At 46.6% G+C, this 20,244-nt stretch overlaps 1 protein-coding gene across 1 annotated transcript in view; it reads right to left on the bottom strand.

The window, feature by feature from the left end:
- LOC142302168 (uncharacterized) overlaps positions 1–19,717 on the bottom strand; it is a 552,463-nt gene extending 532,746 nt beyond the window's left edge. The window contains exon 1 of the mRNA XM_075343251.1: positions 19,644–19,717. The gene's annotated coding sequence lies outside the window, so the exon portion shown is untranslated. The remainder of the gene's footprint in view (positions 1–19,643) is intronic.
- Positions 19,718–20,244: the final 527 nt, after the last annotated feature.

Genomic DNA, 20,244 nt, shown 5'->3' on the forward strand with positions numbered 1-20,244 from the left:
TACAACTAGGCAGCTGGGATTGGAATCCGCACCACCGGTTGGCCTGAGCTTTCTGGGCCCCACTGCTGCGAATTGCAGTCTGCAGCCACCTCAGAAAATGGCATTTTCATAGAAGCGCCATCTTCTGGCGCTGTATCCAACTCTTCCAGCACCTGCCTGCTATACCTGGCTAGCATACAAAAATATGGCGAAGCTCACGTCCTTTTTTTGTAGCTTTTTGGCAAAAAAAAAAAAAAATGCTTCCCTGGATTTTCCATTGCCAGTGAAGGTAACACCAAGCAGTGGGGGTTAGCAGCCAGTAGCTGCTTGGATTACCCTTAGCTAGCAATACAAAAAATGCAGTGGGAGCTAACATATATTTTTTTTAATTATTTATTTAAATAACTAAAAATAAAATGGGCTTCCCTGTATTTTGATTGCTGGACATCACAGTGCTGTAAAAATAAATCTTTAAAAAAATGACGTAGCGCTCCGCGGTATTTTTGATTCTCAGCGCAGATAAAGCAGACAGCTATGGGTTGCCACCCCCATCTGCCTGCCGTTACCTTGGTTGGCAATTAAAATACAGGGAAGCCCATTAATTTTTTCTATTTAAAAAATAGTTAAAAAAAAAAAATTACGTTGGGTCCCCCCATTTTTGATAGCCAGCTAGGGTAAAGCAGACGGCTGTAGCCTGAAAACCACAGCTGGCAGCTTTACCGTGGTTGGGGATCCAATGTGGAGGTCCCCTCAGGCTCTTTTTTATAATTATTTTATAAATATTAATAATTACACAATAAAAGTAGGGGACCCCCCAAATTGGATCACCAGCCAAGGTAAAGCGGACAGCTGTGGTCTGGTATTCTCAGGGTGGGAAGGTCCATAGTTATTGGGCCTTCACAGCCTAAAAATAGCAGGCCGCAGGCACCCCAGACGTGGCGCATCAACTAGATGCGCCAATCCTGGCGCTTCACCCCAGCTCATCCCGTGCCCTGGTGCAGTGGCAAACGGGGTAATAAATCGGGTTGATACTAGCTGTAAAGTCACCTGAGATCAAGCCCAGCAGTTTGTGATGTCATGGCGTCTATTAGATACCCAACATCATAAACTGTCAGTACTAACAAAAACAAAAAATCGACAAAAGAAATTTATTTGAAAAAACAGTCCCCAAAACATTTCCTCTTTCACCAATTTATTGTAAGAAAAAAAATAAAGGGGTCCCACGACGACTCTGGACCGTCTAGAATATGGGGGGGAGACACTCAGGGAACGTATCCCCCATTTTCTAGGAGTGCGGACCCTTCATGTGAGGAGTGTGGGTGCAATGAATCTGCACTCACTCTCCCCGGGTCCACAGCAGCAGAGTCCATGTCGTAATGGTTGCTACCAAAGCTGCAATGCCCTGCTCATGAGGTAAGGGCATGCCTAATCAGGAGAACTACTGTAGAGGAAGCTCTGCTCACTGGTATATAGGTGCTCAGAGGTAATAATAGATAAAATTAGTGAGTAACCTCGGCACTCTATATCTCCCAGACTAAGTCAGTAAGTCACAACGGATAGTAATGCAAAATCACTCTTTATTGGTCCGTATTAAGAAATTTTTTTTTTCATAAGCATATATGTTTTTGTCCAAAACAAGTTACAAATGACGTTTCGGCCTGAGCCTTCGTCAGATTGGACTTATCTGCATGTAATCATGAAAAATGACAATAATCAGTATCACATAAGAGTGAGAGAACAATAACATAAACTCGAACAATGTAGAGGTACAATTGGGATGCAGCAAAAAAATTGCAACACAGCAAGAAATGAAACACATGATACAAATGTCATAATACAGTACAAGGACAATATAGTAATGACAAATATGGGGTCAGAGTAGACTTAGACAGCTCTGGTACGAAAGAGATGTCAATCATAAAGTAACATGTGCAGTAGGTGTAGAGCTACACTATGCATGGTAGAGCTAATGGGTAGACCGACCATAGAAAAAGTAGAGAAAAAGTGGAGAAAAAGTGGAGAATAAGTGGAACATAAGAGGAGAAAAAGTGGAGAAAAAGTGGAGAAAAAAGTGGAGATAAAGTGGAGAAAAAGTGGAGAAAAAGTGGAGAAAAAGTGGAGAAAAAGTGGAGATTAAGAGGAGAAAAAGTGGAGAAAAAAGTGGAGAAAAAGTGGAGAAAAAGTGGAGCATAAGTGGAGAAAAAGTGGAGAAAAAGTGGAGAAAAAGTGGAGCATAAGAGGAGAAAAAGTGGAGAAAAAAGTGGAGAAAAAGTGGAGAAAAAGTGGAGCATAAGAGGAGAAAAAGTGGAGAAAAAGTGGAGAAAAAGTGGAGCATAAGAGGAGAAAAAGTGGAGAAAAAGTGGAGAAAAAGTGGAGCATAAGAGGAGAAAAAGTGGAGATTAAGAGGAGAAAAAGTGGAGAAAAAGTGGAGCATAAGAGGAGAAAGAGTGGAGAAAAAGTGGAGAAAAAGTGGAGAAAAAGTGGAGAAAAAGTGGAGCATAAGAGGAGAAAAAGTGGAGATTAAGAGGAGAAAAAGTGGAGAAAAAGTGGAGAAAAAGTGGAGAAAAAGTGGAGAAAAAGTGGAGCATAAGAGGAGAAAAAGTGGAGAAAAAAGTGGAGAAAAAGGGGAGAAAAAGTGGAGAAAAAGTGGAGATTAAGAGGAGAAAAAGTGGAGAATAAGTGGAGAAAAAAATGGAGAAAAAGTGGAGAAAAAGTGGAGAAAAAGTGGAGCATAAGAGGAGAAAAAGTGGAGAAAAAGTGGAGAAAAAGTGGAGAAAAAGTGGAGCATAAGAGGAGAAAAAGTGGAGAAAAAAGTGGAGAAAAAGTGGAGAAAAAGTGGAGCATAAGAGGAGAAAAAGTGGAGAAAAAGTGGAGAAAAAGTGGAGCATAAGAGGAGAAAAAGTGGAGAAAAAGTGGAGAAAAAGTGGAGAAAAAGTGGAGCATAAGAGGAGAAAAAGTGGAGAAAAAAGTGGAGAAAACGTGGAGAAAACGTGGAGAAAAAGTGGAGAAAAAGTGGAGAAAAAGTGGAGCATAAGAGGAGAAAAAGTGGAGAAAAAAGTGGAGAAAAAGTGGAGAAAAAGTGGAGAAAAAGTGGAGCATAAGAGGAGAAAAAGTGGAGAAAAAAGTGGAGAAAAAGTGGAGAAAAAGTGGAGAAAAAGTGGAGATTAAGAGGAGAAAAAGTGGAGCATAAGAGGAGAAAAAGTGGAGAAAAAAGTGGAGAAAAAGTGGAGAAAGTGGAGAAAAAAATGGAGAAAAAGTGGAGAAAAAGTGGAGAAAAAGTGGAGAATAAGAGGAGAAAAAGTGGAGAAAAAGTGGAGAAAAAAGTGGAGAAAAAGTGGAGAAAAAGTGGAGAAAATGTGGAGAAAAAGTGGAGATTAAGAGGAGAAAAAGTGGAGAAAAAGTGGAGAAAAAGTGGAGCATAAGAGGAGAAAAAGTGGAGAAAAAAGTGGAGAAAACGTGGAGAAAACGTGGAGAAAAAGTGGAGAAAAAGTGGAGAAAAAGTGGAGCATAAGAGGAGAAAAAGTGGAGAAAAAAGTGGAGAAAAAGTGGAGAAAAAGTGGAGCATAAGAGGAGAAAAAGTGGAGAAAAAGTGGAGAAAAAGTGGAGCATAAGAGGAGAAAAAGTGGAGAAAAAGTGGAGAAAAAGTGGAGAAAAAGTGGAGCATAAGAGGAGAAAAAGTGGAGAAAAAGTGGAGAAAAAGTGGAGCATAAGAGGAGAAAAAGTGGAGAAAAAGTGGAGAAAAAGTGGAGCATAAGAGGAGAAAAAGTGGAGATTAAGAGGAGAAAAAGTGGAGAAAAAGTGGAGCATAAGAGGAGAAAAAGTGGAGAAAAAGTGGAGAAAAAGTGGAGAAAAAGTGGAGAAAAAGTGGAGCATAAGAGGAGAAAAAGTGGAGATTAAGAGGAGAAAAAGTGGAGAAAAAGTGGAGAAAAAGTGGAGAAAAAGTGGAGAAAAAGTGGAGCATAAGAGGAGAAAAAGTGGAGAAAAAAGTAAAGAAAAAGTGGAGAAAAAGTGGAGAAAAAGTGGAGATTAAGAGGAGAAAAAGTGGAGCATAAGAGGAGAAAAAGTGGAGAAAAAAGTGGAGAAAAAGTGGAGAAAGTGGAGAAAAAAATGGAGAAAAAGTGGAGAAAAAGTGGAGAAAAAGTGGAGAATAAGAGGAGAAAAAGTGGAGAAAAAGTGGAGAAAAAGTGGAGAATAAGAGGAGAAAAAGTGGAGAATAAGTGGAGAAAAAAATGGAGAAAAAGTGGAGAAAAAGTGGAGAAAAAGTGGAGCATAAGAGGAGAAAAAGTGGAGAAAAAGTGGAGAAAAAGTGGAGCATAAGAGGAGAAAAAGTGGAGAAAAAAGTGGAGAAAAAGTGGAGAAAAAGTGGAGCATAAGAGGAGAAAAAGTGGAGAAAAAGTGGAGAAAAAGTGGAGCATAAGAGGAGAAAAAGTGGAGAAAAAGTGGAGAAAAAGTGGAGAAAAAGTGGAGCATAAGAGGAGAAAAAGTGGAGAAAAAAGTGGAGAAAACGTGGAGAAAACGTGGAGAAAAAGTGGAGAAAAAGTGGAGAAAAAGTGGAGAAAAAGTGGAGCATAAGAGGAGAAAAAGTGGAGAAAAAAGTGGAGAAAACGTGGAGAAAAAGTGGAGAAAAAGTGGAGAAAAAGTGGAGCATAAGAGGAGAAAAAGTGGAGAAAAAAGTGGAGAAAAAGTGGAGAAAAAGTGGAGAAAAAGTGGAGATTAAGAAGAGGAGAAAAAGTGGAGCATAAGAGGAGAAAAAGTGGAGAAAAAAGTGGAGAAAAAGTGGAGAAAGTGGAGAAAAAAATGGAGAAAAAGTGGAGAAAAAAGTGGAGAAAAAGTGGAGAAAAAGTGGAGAAAATGTGGAGAAAAAGTGGAGATTAAGAGGAGAAAAAGTGGAGAAAAAGTGGAGAAAAAGTGGAGCATAAGAGGAGAAAAAGTGGAGAAAAAAGTGGAGAAAACGTGGAGAAAACGTGGAGAAAAAGTGGAGAAAAAGTGGAGAAAAAGTGGAGCATAAGAGGAGAAAAAGTGGAGAAAAAAGTGGAGAAAAAGTGGAGAAAAAGTGGATCATAAGAGGAGAAAAAGTGGAGAAAAAGTGGAGAAAAAGTGGAGCATAAGAGGAGAAAAAGTGGAGAAAAAGTGGAGAAAAAGTGGAGAAAAAGTGGAGCATAAGAGGAGAAAAAGTGGAGAAAAAGTGGAGAAAAAAGTGGAGAAAAAGTGGAGAAAAAGTGGAGAAAAAGTGGAGAAAAAGTGGAGATTAAGAGGAGAAAAAGTGGAGAAAAAGTGGAGAAAAAGTGGAGCATAAGAGGAGAAAAAGTGGAGAAAAAAGTGGAGAAAACGTGGAGAAAACGTGGAGAAAAAGTGGAGAAAAAGTGGAGAAAAAGTGGAGCATAAGAGGAGAAAAAGTGGAGAAAAAAGTGGAGAAAGCGTGGAGAAAAAGTGGAGAAAAAGTGGAGAAAAAGTGGAGCATAAGAGGAGAAAAAGTGGAGATTAAGAGGAGAAAAAGTGGAGAAAAAGTGGAGAAAAAGTGGAGAAAAAGTGGAGAAAAAGTGGAGCATAAGAGGAGAAAAAGTGGAGAAAAAAGTGGAGAAAAAGTGGAGAAAAAGTGGAGAAAAAGTGGAGATTAAGAGGAGAAAAAGTGGAGCATAAGAGGAGAAAAAGTGGAGAAAAAAGTGGAGAAAAAGTGGAGAAAGTGGAGAAAAAAATGGAGAAAAAGTGGAGAAAAAGTGGAGAAAAAGTGGAGAATAAGAGGAGAAAAAGTGGAGAAAAAGTGGAGAAAAAGTGGAGAATAAGAGGAGAAAAAGTGGAGAATAAGTGGAGAAAAAAATGGAGAAAAAGTGGAGAAAAAGTGGAGAGAAAGTGGAGAAAAAAATGGAGAAAAAGTGGAACACCCTTTGGTACCTTTCATGTGGCACTAAGGGGTGCTTAGCTTTGTATTTAGCCAAAAAAATGAAAAAAAAATGACATAGGGTTCCCCCTAGTTTTGTAGCCAGCTAGGGTAAAGCAGACGGCTGCAGCCTGCAGACCACAGCTGGCAACCTCACCTTGGCTGGTAATCCAAAACTGAGGGCACCCCACGCTGTTATTTTAAATTAAATAAATAATTAAAAAAAAAACACGTAGGGGTCCCCCAAAATTGGATCACCAGCCAAGGTAAAGCAGACAGCTGGGGCCTGATATTCTCAGACTAGGGAGGTCCATGGTTATTGGAATCTCCCCAGCCTAAAAATAGCAGGCCGCAGCCGCCCCAGAAGTGGCGCATCCATTAGATGCGCCAATCCTGGTGCTTCGCCCCAGCTCATCCCGCGCCCTGGTGCGGTGGCAAACGGGGTAATATTTGGGGTTAATACCAGATGTGTAATGTCACCTGGCATCAAGCCCTGGGGTTGGTGAGGTCAGGCGTCTATCAGATACCCGACATCACCAACCCAGTCAGTAATAAAAGAAAAATACACGACAAACACATTTTTATTTGAAAAAACACTCCCCAAAACATTCCCTCTTTAACCAATTTATTAGATTGAAAAACAAATCCAGGTCTGGTGTAATCCAAGGGGTTGCCATGACGATGCACACTGTCCCAGTCAATGAAGAGCAGGATGTTCCCCATTGGCTGGGAGAGCAGTGCAGTGACCTGAGCTAACATCAATGGGTCAGCCCAGGTCACTGCAGGGGGGTGACAAGTGCTGCTGTCAGTGAGGTACATTACCTGCGCTGATCTCCAGCACACTGACAGCCCCTGTCACTGAGGTCAATGACCGGCGCCTTCACATCAAGTATCGCGAGAGGTCCGTGACGTCACCGCCAGTGTCAGTCTCGGGTCGGAAGCGATAGGTGATGTGACAAGCGGCGGCCATGGAGGACAGTGACAGCGCTGAGGTCGGGATGGCGGGACTTCATCACCGCAGGTAAGCCGAGCGAGCGAGCGGGCGGGCGGGCGGGGGGGGGGGGGGTTGGGGGGGGGGGTGGATGTGTGTGTGTGTGTGTGTTTGTGTATGTGTATGTATGTGTACATGCCGCGGGCAGGAGGGGGTGGAGCGAGCTGAGCGGGAAAGTGTGGGCTTCCTGCACGTAACTAAGATAAACATCGGGTTACTAACCAAAGCGCTTTGGTTGGATACCCGATGTTTATCTTGGTTACCAGCTTGTGGCAGGCTGCCAGCGATGGCTCCTGCTCACTGTAGCTGTAAAAAGCCCTGCTTTTTGCTGCTAGAACCGTTCTCGAACATATCTAGAACTATCGAGCTTTTAGCAAAAAGCTCGAGTTCTAGTTCGATCTCGAACAGCCCCAAAAATCACTCGAGCCGCGAACTGGAGAACCACGAACCGCGAACCGCGCTCAACTCTACCCACTACATCATAATCCATGGTTGACATAAGGGTCTCCAATTCATTCATTTTGTTTGCAAGACTTCTTGCCAGTAGACATTTATTACTATTAACACCTTTATTACTCCTAGCCTCCCTACGTTCCTTGCATGTCCCATCCCCCCTAATTCTTCATTGACCCCCACCGTCTCACTGTCTCTATCTGCTCTATCTATCCCCTTATTTGCTCCACTACCCTCCCTCCCCCCAGATCCTAGTTTAAAAGCTCCTCCATCCTCACCATTTTCTCCCCCAGCACAGCTGCACCTTTCCCACTGAGGTGCAGCCCGTCCCTACCGTAGAGCCTGTAGCTGACTGAGAAGTCGGCCCAGTTCTCCATGAACCCGAACCCTTCCTTCTTCCACCAATTTCTAAGCCACGTATTTATCTCCCTAAGCTCCCGCTGTCTTTCTAGTGATGCTCGTGGCACCGGTAGTATTTCTGAAAACACCACCTTGGAGGTCCTGGACTTCAGCTTCTCTCCTAGTTCCCTGTAATCATTTTTAAGGACCTTCCACCTGCCTCTAACTTTGTCATTAGTACCAATGTGCACCATGACCGCTGGGTTTTCCCCAGCCCCACCCAGCAATCTGTCTATCTGATCCACAATATGCCAAACCCGAGCACCCGGCAGACAACACACTGTTCGGCATTCACGGTTTTGGCGACAGAGACAGATGACCCTGTCTGTATGCCTAATTATAGAGTCCCCTACCACCAACATCTGTCTGGGCTTTGCTCCACTCCTATTTCCCTCCTTCCTACAGCAGTTGTTTTCCTGGTTGCTTGGATCAACGTCCTGGCCCTTCATTCCTAATATCAGCCAAACAGGCATATTTACTAGGTTGTGCCAGGTCAGGACTAGGCTCCCTGATACTTTTCCCTCTACGTCTTCTAACTGTTACCCAGCTACCTACCTCTGGGTCCTAATCTTCTCCACCTCCACCCTCCTCCATATCACTGGCCCCAGCCAGAGAAAGCTCAGTGAACTCTAAACTCCTCTCCAGGTTCGCAATGCTCCTGAGTGTTGCAAGCTGCTTATTTAGATCAGTTACCTTGGCTTCCAAATACGCAACATGCTTACATCGAGTGCAGACATATTCACCCTCGAACAGCTGCTCAAGGCATGCATACATCTGACAAGATACACCCCTGGTAGCATTGTCTATGGAGCACCTATTAAATGGGGATAAACAGTAAAGTAGAAAAACAAAGAGAAAAAAACAAAAACAATGGGAAACGTATAAGGATAAATTCAAACTATGTTCTTGTGTCCAACTATGAAATTGTGTTTAAACTATGCCGCACTTATTTTCAATCCCCACACTTTGCTTCAGTACCTCGCATGCTCAGCACCTCGCTTGCTCAGGCTGGTTTATATAGTTCTACAAGGACTTCCAGAAGCTGCCAGAAGCTTCTAGAAACAGGTGTGGCTAATACTACTGATTAAATCACAACATAAACTTTTTTTTTTTGCTTTTTCACAGTATCACAGACAAACAGACAAACAATTCCCTAATGAAATTAAACAATTACAGTTACCACCACTATGAAATTGTGTTTAAACTATGCCACACTTATCTTCAATCCCCGCACTTTGCTTCAGTACCTCGCATGCTCCTGGAACAGCCAGCCTGGACACCTCAGCTCTGCTTGTCCAGAGAGGCAGAAGAGGAACTCCACACCCAAGGCCCAAGGGCCTAGTCCAACTTTTTTTTTGTGGGGGAGGAGGGTGAAATGGCCTGTGAAAACTTACACTCCATCACCGTGGGCGACACCATCACCATGGGGCTCAATGACACTGCAGCCCAACAAACCCTGATCAACCCTAAAATGGTGCCCCCTGAAAACTTTGTTCCAGGAAAGCTCCTGACTGTCACTGGGGTTGGGGGTGAGTGTCACTCTTTCCCTATGGCCGGGTTTTCCCTGGACTGGGGTTCTGGAAAACAATGGAAAGACATGGGCATATCCGAGCTCCTCCCAGTGAGTGTGTTATTGGGAACTGATGTGATGCGGATGGTTGCGCACGTGATACTTGACGACTCTCCCTAGTCCAAAAAGTCATGTGATCTAAATGTTGATGATCAGAATGTGATTACTAAGGATATGCATAGTAATAAAGTGGAGGAGAGTGCAAGGAGCCCCAGCCGTGCCATGCTGTGGGGTGATGTGGCGAAGGATTACCCCAAAATAGTAAGTGTCTGCGCTAATGGAGGTGAAGGTGTGACGCCCTAGCCGATCAGGTCATCACAGGGTATTGTGCAATCTGCCCATCTGCACAGTATCCACCTCCTCCTTGGTTATGGGTCCCTGACCTTTGGTGTTGCCAAGAACAAGCTAATCAAAAACACTCTGCAACACACACATCAGACACATCAGTGGCTGAGCTGAAGGGAATTGGGTCGCCCACTTGGGGGGTTAATTAAAGGGAGGTCAGGAGTGTTAGGAGCGAGTGTAGTGTTGGAGGTGGAAGTGAGAGGAGGTCAAGAGCTGGGCTCTTTGGTTTACAAGGTGACAGATGTTGGTCTGGGCCTGGTAGGAGCTGGACCCCGGTCACAGGGGGATCATGGCAAGGGGCACGGACTGTCGAGAAGGACAGCTGGTAGCCTTGTGCCATTACCTGGCACGGGCCAAGGCACGACGGGGTACGCGGACCCTAGGTCGAAAAGGAGCTTTAAGCGTCTTGACAATTTACCTGACGAGGACGGAGCCTTCAAGATCCGTTCTCCACCTGCTCCAAAATCGGGGTACTAGCGCAACGAGGGGGATAGGACTTTCCCAAACCCTGAAAACTTTGGCATCATGAACAGGATACGAGCAGGACCCACTTACCTGGGTGACATGCGCCTTAGAAACGAAAACCGCGAGTCAAAATCCCTTTTCCCGCCAATTCTGCCATCTTCCGCCATCTTTTTGCACCAAAACGCAATCTGCAAAGCAGAAGCGCCGCCCTTCGTCCTGAGTGTGAGGCCGGAACCGGAAGTTCCCAGAGGGCCATAGCGCGTGAAGGAGCGTGAAGCAAAAACTGAGGGGGTATGCCGGAATGTAACAACAGCGGAAGAGAAGCAGGGATGCCAGGACTCTGCCATAACGTTCCTGGACGACGCAGAGGAAAGATGGCAGAGCGAGACTGGTCACCAGAACGTGCGGTTCCCGGGACCGCGTCTTGGATGGAGGAAGAGACAGAGCAGCTGTGCAGGAGAATGCAGACGCATTTCCTGTTTATCTTAAACCACTGGAGGGAAGAGATGCGGTGCGAGCCCGTGAGATGGAAATCCCACGTGAAGAGAGGCTAAGCGGTTACCCAGTCCCTACTGATTGCCCAAATCCGGCCACAGCGGCTGAGGGATCTGGACCGTCCCCGCTCGCGGCAAGCCCTTTACCGTCACCTACCCCGTCCTCGGCGGACGCCGAGCTGCCCACATCAACCCTGGCAGTGGAACCTTTGGTGTTTTTGAGTCAAGCTCCAGCTGCAGAAACTATGGTGCTGTCCCTCATCCTTGTCATGACAGCGGTCACCCGGACCCCGGCCAGACCAGACCCGACCGCATCACCGGGCCCGTCCTCGGAGGCGGAGCACCCGGACCCTGCAACCCCGGCTGCGAAGCAGTCGGTTCTTCAACCTGACAAGGCGGGAGTGGAACCTAAACATCTCCCGATTACACTGCAGTGCGGCATCCCGACGGCTGTTGAGGCCGCAAGAGTCCACATGAAACCAGAGCGATCTAGGGAGCTAAAGCCAGACGCTGATGCTCCCTACTGGGAACGACATAACCAACAGTTACAAGCTGAGATCACCACGCAAAACCGGAAGCTTGCCACCGCACAACAGAGCAGAAAAAGAGCAGATGAGAAGCGCTGCTTCACGAGTAAGTGGGCCACGGTGCCGTGGTCTCGTTGATCGGTTTGACCCCGAGCAAGAATGGGGTTTCATTCAAGAAGCAGGCCTCACAGGTGGGCTGTTCGTATCCCGGCTGGACAAAGCACCGCACGTCCCCTGGAGGCATATGGAGCGCAACCTCTAACCTGAAGAAATGGTCACCTACACCCGGCATTGCGGAGAGCAGGGCTGGTATGCCCTGGAGGTGACTAAGCATGCAATGCCTGAGGGAGAATTTGTACCGGTGTCAGTGGTGCGTAGCCACAAGGAGGCGTGGCTACGGGGCCCGGTAGTTTGAAACAAAAATTCTAAACATACCAGTAGTTTAATGATGTCATAGAATTGTTAGGTATCGGTGCTTTCATTTGTTATTTTCTACAGTTTATTGTTTTTCATATAGAAATGTTAGTAAATAAATGCTTAATTAACCAGTTTTAATGAACAGAGTGAAATTATCAAATTTGCTAGAAAATTGCTAAAATGTGTACACCCGGTACATGGACTCCGTTAAGTTTTTATATATAGTAAACATGGACCACAAACTTGTGTATTGTACAAAGTTGCACCTCCTGTGCCCACCAGAGTCATCTAAAACAACGCCCGGGACCTTAACCCTGTCACGGACCCACCATAGGTATGCTAGGTTGTTTGGGTGGTGGGTTAATGGTATCCGGGACATTGGGACTGGACTGTCGTGGGTAGAGGCTGCAACGGAGCAGGTTGAGTCTCTGCTACCACTGAAACCGGTAGCGTCCCACTTTTGAGGAGGTGAACGTAGTAACGTTTAAGTGACAAGCCTCCCCTGTGTGGGATGAAAATGCAAATAAAAATGTTAACCTTTTTCTACCTTTTTCTACAGTTGAAAAAAAATAAACCTCAGGTGTCCTGTAGCTCGGAGATGAGCTACGTTTAACCAAGGGGGAATGTGACGCCCTGGCCTATCAGGTCATCACAGGGTATTGTGCAATCTGCCCTTCTGCACAGTATCCACCTCTTCCTTGGTTATGGGACCCTGACCTTTGGTGCTGCCAAGAACAAGCTAATCAAAATCCTAGGAACACTGCACCACACCCACCAGACACACCAGTGGCTGACCCGAATGGAATATGGAATAGGGTTGCCCACTTGGGGGATGGTTAATGAGAGGTCAGGAGTGTTAGAAGCGAGTGAACGTAGTCTTAGAGGTGGAAATGAGAGGAGGTCAGGAGCTGGGCTCCTTGGTTTACTAGGTGGCAGACGTTGGTCTGGGCTGGTAGGAGCTGGATTCCGGTCGCAGGGGGATTGTGACAAGGGGCACGGACTGTCGAGGAGGACAGCTGGCAGCCTTGTGCCATCACAGGGCAGGGGCCAGGGCACGACTGGGTACGTGGACCCTAGGTTGAGAAGGAGCTTCAAGTGTCTTGACAATTTACCCAACGAGGATGGAGCCTTCAAGATCCGTTCTCCACCCGCTCCAAAATCGTGGTACTAGCGCAATGAGGGAGATAGGACTTTCCCAATACATAGTCCAGAGAATCCCAAGCATGACCCCTGAGAGCAAGCTCACCCAGTTAGCCATACTGGTGAGCGGGACCCGATAGTTCTATGCTAGAGGAACCAGTTAGAAGTGAGGTGCCATGGAAAAGGCCACAGTTTAACAGGCAACACCAACGGGCAGGGGATCCAGGCGTGCTCCCTCCCTGCTGCAGCGGTACTAAGAACTTTGGTTTACCATGGTTGTCGGTGTCAGCGTTATTGGACTGAGTGAGTACTAAAGTGATCCCTGACCTTCCCAACGGCATCTCGCTGTTACCCACACTGAGTCCCGGGGCATCGCCCTTACCCGTGGAGGGGTTAAACATCTGGCTACCCACGCCATCGCCACCGGGTATTCCCCATTGCAGCGGTGGTACAACACCTAACCACGCACCACGGGTGGCGTCACGAACTGTCCTTACAATCCCCTGTAAATAACCCCCTTTATTTCGAGAGGCCGTGCGATGCCGACCCCTTCTCAAGCCGAGTAGCCTGGCTGCTGACATGGAGGCGGCACAAAGGCAGGCATGGAGAGCATGAGGAAGGTGGTCCCATGCAGCTGACCAGTGTCATAGCGGACGGTGACACAGCCGGAGGTAGCTGCCCCATGATTGGCACTGCTCCTAAGGTATTACGAGATAAGAAGCAAGTAGCACCCGGAGCCTGTCAGGCTGATGGGAAAGAGTTGTTATCCCCCGGGGAGAAAGCCTTCATTGGCTCTTTTATCCGCAGTCAGAGTGCCCAGAACGCAAATGACACCTTGCCTTCTGACACCTCTTCACCCAGAGGGACTAGTTACATGCCAATAACAGGTCCCAGAGGGTCCTGATGAGGTTGGAACCTTAACATCACTTTTGGTTGCCTCTAGCCAAGAGTTCCAGGTGGTTCTACAAACCAATGTCAGTCTAGAGACGTTAACGGACCTCACAGAGAAGCCCTCCTCTGAGACCGATAAGGAGAGGATATTCTGGGACTAGGGGAGGTTGTAACGAGAGACTGTTCCCTGTAACCCCCAAAAGGAGTGACTGAGGGAAAGGCAGTTGGTGGTGCCCTACCATTTTAGGGGTGAGTTGTTGCGGATTGCCCATGAGATCCCACTAGCCGAACACTTGGGGGTAAGCAAAACCAAGGCCCGGCTGTCCCACCACTTATCCTGGCCCAAAATGGGAACAGATGTTGACAATTACTGCCGCTCCTGTATCATGTTTCAAAGAGTGGGCAAGTCAGGGCCTGCTCCCAAAGCTCAGATAGAGGAGCCTTTCCAGAGGACCGCTGTGGACATCATTGGGCCTCTTGTCGTCCCCAGCAGTTCTGGAAAACGTTATATCCTTACTGTGGTAAACTATGCTACCCAGTATCCGGAAGCAGTGGCTCTGTCCTCAGTTAGGGCGGCTGATGCAGATGCCCTCTTGACCATATTTAACCGAGTAGGATTTTCCATGGAGATGCTTACTTACCAGGGGACCCAGTTTATGTCTCGACTAATGGAGGCTCTCTGTAAGAAAAAGCAGGTGCAGCATCTGGTATCAAGCGCTGATTACCCACAGACCAATGGTTTATGTGAGCGATTTAATGGTACTCTTAAGCAGATTCTTAAGATGCTGGTCGTGGCACATGGATGCGACTGAAGGCAGTATCTCCCACTCCTGCTGTTTGCTTACCGAGAGGTACCACAGGCCTCAACGGGGTTTTCCCCCTTCAAGCTCCTGTATGGCAGACGAGTCTGAGGGCCTCTTGGTCTGGTAAGGGAATCCTGGGAAGAGGAACTGAACTCCCCAGAAGTGTCCGTTGTGGAGTATGTCATGCGGCTCCGTGACAAAATGCAGTCAATTACACGCCTGGTGCATGAGAATATGGTGCAGGCCCAGGCCAGCCAGAGGCTATGGTACGGCCAACACGCTTGGGAGTGGGCGTACGAAGTGGGTCAGAAGGTGTGGGTCTTAGGCGGGCTTTACACATTGCGACATCGCTAGCATCGGCTACCGATGCCGAGCGCGATAGTACCCGCCCCGTCGCACATGCGATATGTGGTGATTGCTGCTGTAGCGAACATTATTGCTACGGCAGCTTCACACGCACATACCTGGTCGGCGACATCGCTGTGACTGCCAAACTATCCCTCCTTCAAAGGGGAGGTGCGTTCGGCGTCACAGCGACGTCACTAATCGGCGGGCCAATAGAAGCGGAGGGGCGGAGATAAGCGGGACATAACATCCCGCCCACCTTCTTCCTTCCGCATTGCCGTCGGGACGCAGGTAAGGAGATGTTTGTCGCTCCTGCGGGTTTACATACAGCGATGTGTGGAGCTGCAGGAACGACAAACAACATCGTACCTGCGCTCGACCCGACATTATGGAAATGAATGATGCTAAATAGATCACCGATTTTCAACGCTTTTGCGATCGTTTATCGTCGCAGCTATGATTTACACGTTGCGATGACGCTATCGGCGCCGGATGTGCGTCACTAACGACGGGACCCCGACGATATTTCGGAAGCAATATCGCAACGTGTAAAGCCCGCCTAAGTCTCAATGACCCAGAACAAGCTTCAGGCGGCCTGGGAGGATCCATACCTTGTGCATCAGCGCCTCAATGACGTAAACTACGTGGTTATCATCGACCATGCCAGGAAGAAGCAAAAGGTCTTCCATGTCAACATGATGAGAGCTCATCATGACAGGGAAGCCTTCGCCCTTCCTGTGTGTAGCCTTCCCGAGGAAGGCGAAAGCGAAGTCTTGGTGGACTTGCTCGTGTCAGCCCAGGATGGAGGGCCTATTAAGGAGGCGGCATTCAACCCACAGCTATCCATGGACCAAAGTTCCCAGCTGCAGGAGGTATTCTGGCCCTACCTGATGACCTTCATGAATATCCCAGGGAAGACGTTGCTAGCCACCCACCATGTGGACACAGGGAGTCATTCCCCAGTCCGTCATCCCCCATGCCATGTTTCCCTAGAGGTACAAAACCGCATAAAGAGGGAGATCGATGAAATGCTAGCTCTGGGGGTGATCCGGAGGTCCAAAAGTGCATGGGCCTCGCCAATAAAGGATCGGACAACCCGGTTTTGTGTGGATTACAGGAGGCTAAATGCCATCACAACACCTGATACATACCCAATGCCACGCTTTGATGAGCTGCTGGATTGCTTAGCTGGGGCCCAGTACTGGACAATCATGGACCTGAGTCGAGGGTACTGGCAGATTCCTATGTCCAAGGAAGCACAAGGAAGGTGTGCCTTCATCACCCCATTTGGGCTGTATGAATCCCTCATCATGCCCTTTGGCATGAGAAATGCTCCTGCTACTTTCCAGCGATTGGTCGAACAGCTGCTTGAGGGACTAGAAGTGTTTGCTGTCGCTTACCTGGATGATATTGCCATCTTTAGTCCCACTTGGGAGGAACACCTGGGGCACCTGGAGCAGGTGCTCAGGCGGATCCAAAGCACTGGTCTGACTCTAAAGCCAGGGAAGTGTCAGTGTTCGTACCTAGGACACCGAGTGGGTGGCGGGACTTTGAAACCAGAGCCATGGAAGGTTGATGCCATCACCTCCTGGCCTACCCCCAAGTCAAAGAAGAAAGTGATGTCCTTCTTGGGTACAGCAGTGTACTATAGGAAGTTTGTTCCTAACTATAGTGCCCTTGCTAAGCCGTTAACGGACCTCACCAAAAAGAAGCTACCGCAAGTAGTCACCTGGACAGATGACTGTGAGCGGTCCTTCACAGCATTGAAAGCTGCCCTCACCAGTTCCCCAATCCTACAAGCCCCAGACTTCACCCGCCGGTTTATAGTTCAGACAGATGCCAGTGCATTTGGCCTGTGTGCAGTACTTAGCCAGGTAGACTATACCTGATGAAGGCTTTTGTTAGCTGAAGCGTGTTGTCTGTAATCGTCTGTTTTTTAATGGAACCTAACAATAAACCTTTGCTCTTGAAGTATTTATAAACTTGCACTAATAACCCATTCATCCTCCGGAAGCGCTGCAGGGGATTTATTTTATTTACCTTTACAGGACTCCCATAGTTTTCCCGAGGATTTGTGCTGCATTCTGGAGGATTAATAAAAGAGTTGATCCACTACACGGATCACACAAGGGAATACAGAAGAAATCTGCACGGTGAGTGTAAAATTCGTTCGATCATTGCAATCTGTGTTCACATATATCTACACTTAGATTTGGCGCCCCGTCCCAATGTTAACCTATGGAAAACTTGAGCATTTTTCTTGTGGCACTCCCGGCGGTCTGAAGAAAGCCTAAAAATGTCACAAATGTATAAGAACAGTGCTCAAATAACCGGGGAACAGCATGGAGAGGACCCCTGTAAGCATTTCTGACTCCCAGGACACTGCTGTGAACAATGTTGTCTGAGTATTAGTATTAGATAATATGTGTAACAAGCTACACTGGCCCCAGACGTGACTGGAATGGAGCCTCCTGTGCTATATGCACCGCACATTGCTATATACCCTGCCTATATACACTGCCTGTATGCAGATGGATTAATCCTGAGAGGGACTGTTTTTTTTTTAAAGATGAATAATAATATGTGTAACAGGCTACAGTAGCCCCAGACGGGACTGGAATGAAGCCTCCTGTGCTAGACACACTGCATTCTATTATATACCTTAGCTGTCTGCCTATATACACTGCCTGTATACAGCTGGATTAGTCCTTAAAAAGGACTGTTAGGATGGATTGTGCACCCTTCCTAGTACATACACTACCTAAGACACACACTAAATCTGTCCCTAGCTCAAAAGCACCTCCCCCTACACTAGCTGACTGTGGATCAGAGTGATGAGCACAGCGCTGTCGGGTCTTATATAGACCTGATGATGCTATGCGGTCAGCCAATCACTGTAATGCCATAATCAATATGGCTGTAGCATTACAGTGTGTGGCAGCCAATCCCTGCATGTGGGCTTACTCTGTAAAGAGCGCCAACATGCAAGGAGGGGTAGCCGAGCATGCGCCCAAGCATCTCGCCAGTACTCGGCAATCGCCGAGTATCTTGAGTACTGAGATGCTCAGGCAAGCACCGAGTACCGGCGAGCATGCTGACCTAACCCTAGTCTGCAATCAATGCCAGCAGGTTAGATATTTGGAAGCCTAGGTAATTGATCTAAATATGCAACTTGCAAAACTCAGGAGCATTGCAAACCTGGAGAGGAGTTTAGAGCTCACTGAGCTTTCTCTGGCTGGAGCCAGTGCTATGGACTAGGGTGGAGGTGGAAGATCAGGACGCAGAGGTAGGTAGCTGGGTAATAATTAGTAGAAGAGGTACAGGGAAAAGTGTCAGGGAGCCTAGTCCTGATCTTGCACAACCTAGTAAATATGGCTGTTTGACTAAATTTTAGGGATGCAGGCCCAGGACCAGTATCACTACAGCAGGATGTTCCTCTTAGCAACCAGGAAAATTAGTGCTATAGGAAGGAGGGAAATAGGTGGTAGGGGACTTTATCATTAGGCAGAAAGACAGGGTTATCTGTCACCATATACATTAAATGGAAGTAAACTCGGGACTACAGAACAGGAGGAGGACTTGGGTATTCTCATTACAATTAAGCTGAGCAGCAGCACTCAATGTCAGGTAGCAGCTGCTAAAGCAAACAAGATTCTAGGGTGTATAAAAAGAGAGATTAGATCCCGTGATCCCAACGTATTGTTACCCCTCTATAAATCACTTGTAAGGCCACATCTGAAATATGGGATCCAGTTTTGGGCTCCACATTTTAAAAAGGACATTCAGAAGTTAGATTCAGTTCAAAGGCAGCAACTAGACTACTACAAGGAATGGAAGGCCTCACATGTGATGAGAGGATGAAAAAGTTAGATATGTTTAGCTTAGAAAAAAGACGTCTCAGAGGAGATCTCATTTATATGTATAAATATATGTGTGGTCAATATAAAGGACTGGCACATGACTTATTTCTTCCAAAGACAATACTAAGGACCAGGGGGCACTCACTGTGAGTGGAAGAAAAGCGATTCCGACAGCTAAATAGGAACGAGTTCTTTACAGTGAAGGGTACTATACACGCTGCGATATCGCTAACGATTTATCGTCGGGGTCACAGTGTTTGTGATGCACATGTCGTTAGAGACATTGCAGTTTGTAACACGTACGAGGGACCTTAAATGATTGCAAAAGAGACAAAAATCTTTGGTTTTGTAGAGGTCGTCCAAACACCAAAAATCATTGTCTCGTACGTAGCGATGTTTTTTGTCGCTCCTGCGGCAGCACACATTGCTACATGTGACACCGCAGGAGTGACGAACATCTCCTTACCTGTCTCCACCGGCTATGCGGAAGAAAGGAGGTGGACAGGATGTTATGTCCCGCTCATCTCCACCCCTCCGCTTCTATTGGACGGCTGCCGTGTGACGTCGCTGTGACGCCGCATGACCCACCCCATTAGAAAGGAGGCGAATCGCCGGCCAGAGCGACATCGCTAGGCAGGTAAGTCCGTGTGACGGGTGTTAGCGATGTTGTGCACCACGGGCAGCGATTTGCCTATGACGCACAACCGACGGGGGCGGGTACGCACGGTAGCGATATTGGTACTAATATCACAGCGTGTAAAGTACCCTTTAGAGCAGTCAGACTGTGGAATGCCGACGACAAGAGGTAGTAATGGCAGATACTATAACAGCTTTATATCAGGGCGGAAGATTTCCTCAGTACACAACATTGTTGGTTATAAATGGCTTAATGACCAAATGTAGAACTGGTGGAGGAAGAGTGAACTAGATGGACCTAGGTCTTTTTTTAGCCTTAGTAACTATGTAACTATGTAACCAGCGACAGTAATCCTACAACTTGCTGTGCCTTTTAGATCTTATGAATTCAGTAACCCCCGATACTAGTTTTCATGCATTACTCAAGTGTCAGAGTCCCAGAAGTTTCACCTTGAAGAAGTATAGGGTTTGTTGATTCCTTTCTGACGTCCGGGCGAGATCCTGTCACTCCATTATGTATCGAGGCAGAAGAAAGTGAAAGTAAATGTGCTGAAGGACATACGCTCAGTGCTCCTCCTGTGTGCACAAGAAATAGCTCAGAAAGGGAAGTGGAGTAATGGGGCTGACGTCTGTATCTTAAAGGAGAAATCACATGTTTGCAATAAAAGATAACTACGTGTTTCAAGGGTACAATTCTGGAGCACGTATAATGTGCTCAAAGTCTTTTCTTATTCATTTTTTAATGGGAAATGCAGAAATAACAGCAAGTAGGTCTATTTTCCTACACCAATCACTATGGGGCTAAACCGAGGTGACTTTCTTATTAGTATTATTTTAGGTTACATATAATTTTATACAATAAAGTAAAGCGTTGCACACCAGTCACAATGAAGGGGTAAATAAAGAAAATCAGAACTGCTATTGCAATGCTAGACTGAAAAATACAATAAACTATCTGATAAAATGAAAAACATGAAAATGGAATATACGTAACTGCTATGAATAATAGGAATATAAGAGATATTTAAAATACAAAAAAAGCCCAAAATAG

The sequence above is a fragment of the Anomaloglossus baeobatrachus genome, chromosome 4 (genome assembly GCF_048569485.1).
Source record: "Anomaloglossus baeobatrachus isolate aAnoBae1 chromosome 4, aAnoBae1.hap1, whole genome shotgun sequence".
NCBI classification, from domain to species: Eukaryota; Metazoa; Chordata; class Amphibia; order Anura; family Aromobatidae; genus Anomaloglossus; species Anomaloglossus baeobatrachus.